At 38.8% G+C, this 4,242-nt stretch overlaps 1 protein-coding gene across 3 annotated transcripts in view; it reads right to left on the bottom strand.

Annotated features, from left to right (window-relative positions):
• Window positions 1-4,242, bottom strand: part of LOC150106194 (LIM domain-binding protein 2-like) — a 607,136-nt gene that overhangs the window by 471,659 nt on the left and 131,235 nt on the right. The window lies entirely within an intron of this gene.

Raw genomic sequence — 4,242 nt, 5'->3', positions numbered from 1 at the left:
GAGATTAAAAAAAAAAGAAAATGTTGTGAAGAATATACAAGAAGAAAGGTGACCAGTTAACTCATGAATAATACAAGGATCAGGGAAGAAAGATGACCAGCATGGATGTATCAAGGAAAGCAAATTCAGTTCAGTTTATGAGAAGAAATTAGCTGAGCAAGCAAAAGGAAATCCCAAAGGGTGTTTTCGTAATGTGGGAAGTGGGAGGAGCAATGACTATGGAAGGATAACTTTAGAGAGTGCAGATGGTAGAGGGGTGACAGAGGGAGATGAAATTTTTGAGCTACAGAGTGACTTATTTGCAAGGGTATATCATCCAAGTGAAGATATTATTACGGCAAAAGTGACAGAGGCTGATGTAAGAACAGAGGTTGATAAACTGGAGGAACTCAGGATATTGAAGAATCTGATACAAATACAGCTATGGGATTGGATGGGATATCGGCTAGCGTTTTAAGAGAATGTGCAGGGAAACCGCGATGCTTTTGGCTAAGCTGTTTAATTTAAGTTCTCAGCTCTGGCAAAGTACCCAGAGAGTAGAAAGAGGACAATTCTTTTGCGTGAAGGAGGATCTAGTTTGTGGTAGCAAATTATAGACCAATCGGTATTTCTGGAGTTGTGATAAAAGTACTGGAAAGGTTGATTAAAAAATAATTCGGTGGGAGGATAATAATATGATACTTTATGAGGGCAGCATAGCTTTGTGAAGGATTCGAAATGCCTTAGTAATCGATTAACTTTTTATAATAGAATGATATTTGAATTGGATAAAGGACATGGCTACACGATGATTCTGCTGGATTTTGCAAGACATTTGACAGACAGCACATGGAATTGTTATGCAAACTTCAACAAATGTGGATGCATATGAAACTGACGATATGGATAAAAGGGTGGCTGATGGACAGATACCAATTAAAATATGGAGGAGCAGAATCCAGGAGAAGGAAAGTGACTAGTGGTATGCCTCAAGGCTCTGTGTTTGGACCTACAGTTTAATTTGTACATAAATGATATAGAAAATAAGTTCAAGGGATATATTCAGTTGCTTGCTGAGGATGTAAAGTTGGGTAGAGTAATATTTAATCAAGGTGATGTAGAGAGTTTGCACGATGATTTGAATAGGCCGAACAGTATGGGCAAAACATAATGGATGTCAATTTAATGTGTAAAAGTGTCAAGTTATGCAGTTCGGATTACAAAGATTAGAATCTGTGTATCACATGAGGCAATGCACTCCAGGAAATTGAAGCTAGAGATTTGGGGGTGGTAGTAGTCTACTACGAGCCTTCATTATTTGGTTTCCATTTCTCTATTTTTCTAATTATAGTCGATGCTTGAACTTGGATATCAGTTGCTTATTTGGGTCTAATGTTTAGTTATTATATAGACTATTCTGGGTGTTTTCTAGAATTCCTCAATGTCGTTTTATTAATTTCGTTATATATTAAAATATGCTATTAATTTTTAATCCGTCGTTCGAACAAAACTGTAATACTAAGATGATTTTAAACCTCTGCACACCCAGCATGCGCGGTCATTGGAAATATTATTACGAGGGTGTACTGAAAAGTTATGATAATCGCCATTAAGGAATTGAGGTAGAACCCTGTAACTTACACATCATTCTACATATTCCCCGCGATTCACTTTTCACAACGCTGCTGCATCATTAGTAATCCTCTGAAGAGTAAAAAGATAAAAAAATTCTTTCCCTTTTTGCACAAACCAGTCCTCATCTGCAAATATGACCTCGTCATCTGTGGTAAATTTTGTTCCTTTCACGTGTTTCTTTAAATTTGGGACTAGTAAATAGTTAGATGGGGCCAGATCTGGCGAATATCGTGGGTGAAGCAGACACTGAAAGCCCAAGTTATATTATCTTGGGTTTCATGAGCAGTGTGAGCAGGTGTGTTGTCCTGCAAAGGCAACATGCTTTTGCTCAGTTTTCTTTTGCAGAGTTTTTCCTTCAATATCTCCTTTAATTGCTTCAGAGCTGAGCTGTTGAACAAACTGCTGCTGTAAGTTTCACCTTTTTTTTTTCAGGTACTTTGTAAGGATTACACCATTTAGATCCCACAAGACACTGTGTAGAACCTTCCTTGCTTTAGAACCTTTAGGGTTCGGAACGTCTTTGGCCGTGGAGAACCTTTGTATCTCCACCCCACTGATTGCTGTTTGGTCTCGGGGTCATAGTGATGAAGTATAATTATTATGATTAATAATTATAAAAATTATTTCATGGGCACTTCCATGTAGTCTAAACACTCACCGTGGAAGATGAAACTATCAGCACAAAATTTGTCGTACCCTTTGTTGGAACCATTAACTGATAAAGCACTCTCAACTGACTCCGGTAACCCGTTCCATTCATTCATCACTCTTAAAGCGAAAAATCTTGTCTTCAAGCCTTTGATAACCACACTCTTACCCAACTTCCACGGTGACCTCTCTCTTAAAACAGGTGCTGAAATATTTCCCCTGCAGTCCTATAAAATCTTTCAAGTAGCTTGAGTGTTTCTGTCATATCCCCTCCCTTTTCTCGCGGCTCAACCAGCTTCTGTAATACACATACCCTTAATGTATTATCATAGGGAGCATTCCACAGATCACCTACTATCTTAGTGACTTTCCTCTGGATCCTCTCCACCACTTCCTCATCCACAAGAAATCCAGATGACCAGGCCTGAGCACAGTAATCCAGATGTGGTCGTATTATGTCTTTACAAAGAGGAATAATAACTACCTTATCACTGTGTGTTAGTGTGTTTTTCAATAACCCCGTAATAAAGAAGCAACGGTAGTGGACAGATTACGTGGTTACTGAAAAACATGAAACCCGAGACAATATAACTTGGGCTTTCAGTGTCTGCTTCACCCACGATACGATATTCGCCAGATCTGGCCCCATCTAACTATTTACTAGTCCCAAATTTAAAGAAACACTTGAAAGGAACAAAATTTACCACAGATGACGAAGTCATATTTGCGGATGAGGACGGGTTTGTGCAACAAGGGAAAGAATTTTTTCTCTTTTTACTCTTCAGAGGATTATAAATGATGCAGCAGCGTTGTGAAAAGTGAATCGCGGGAATATGTAGAATGATGTGTAAGTTACAGGGTTCTACCTCAATTCCTTAATGGCGATTATCATAGCTTTTCAGTACACCCTCGTAATAATATTTCCAATGACCGCGCATGCTGGGTGTGTGCAGAGGTTTAAAATCATCTTAGTATTACAGTTTTGTTCGAACGACGGATTAAAAATTAATAGCATATTTTAATATATAACGAAATTAATAAAACGACATTGAGGAGTACTAGAAACCACCCAGAATAGTCGATATAATAACTCAACATTAGACCTAAATAAGCAACTGATATCCAAGTTCAAGCATCGACTATAATTAGAAAAATAGAGAAATGGAATCCAAATACTGAAGGCTTGTAGTAGACCAAGGAAACTGTATTAAGAAGGTTAGCTGATCTGAGATCCAAGGGAAAGACAGGCACTAAAACCAAGTACAGTAATATTAGAGTGTTTCTTTGTAAAAGAGGGGTGTCACAACACTTTATGATACCAGATTGGGCGTGGCTGACAGACAGAAAGACACCAGAGAGTAGTATATGGTGGAGTGGAATCTAGGAGAATGGTGGTAACTAGTGGAGTACCTCAGAGTTCGGTACCAGGACCACTACTCTTTATGTATTGGCCCTAGTACCGAACCCTATGTCATTGTATATCAATGACTTAGGGAAAGATTTAAGAGGGGATATTCAGTTGTTTGCCGATGATGCAAAATCGGTATGGACGAAGTCCTTTGGTCGGCAAGAGGGTTCAATTCCCGTCCATGGAACTTTTTCTGATCTCTTTCGACTAAAGGTGAGTTAGTCGGTCTCATACGGTGGTGGTGTTTTTTTCACCTGGAAACTCGGGTTTTCTGTCCCTCAGAACAGGCAATCCGGCCCAGTGAACACACATGCATTTACAGCTATGAATACTTCGACAATATGTTGACGAGACAGGGTCCTCACCACATATTGTAACGTCCGTAGTTTACCATGAGTCAAATCATAGTAGTTAACCTCCTAGATAGCACTTGAATTGGATGAATCCAAAACTGGGGGGAAAAATAGTTGATAAAGGTGATGTCGATATCCTGCAAAAGGATTTGAATAAATTAGCATTGTGCGCAGAGGATAATGATTGCCAATTTAATGTTGCAAAATGTAAGGTTATGC

Source organism: Typopeltis vanoorti, chromosome 5, assembly GCF_054136105.1.
Source record: "Typopeltis vanoorti isolate ZY-2024b chromosome 5, IOZ_Tvanoo_1.0, whole genome shotgun sequence".
NCBI lineage: Eukaryota > Metazoa > Arthropoda > Arachnida > Uropygi > Thelyphonidae > Typopeltis > Typopeltis vanoorti.
This window is presented reverse-complemented; position numbering and strand designations above follow the sequence as displayed.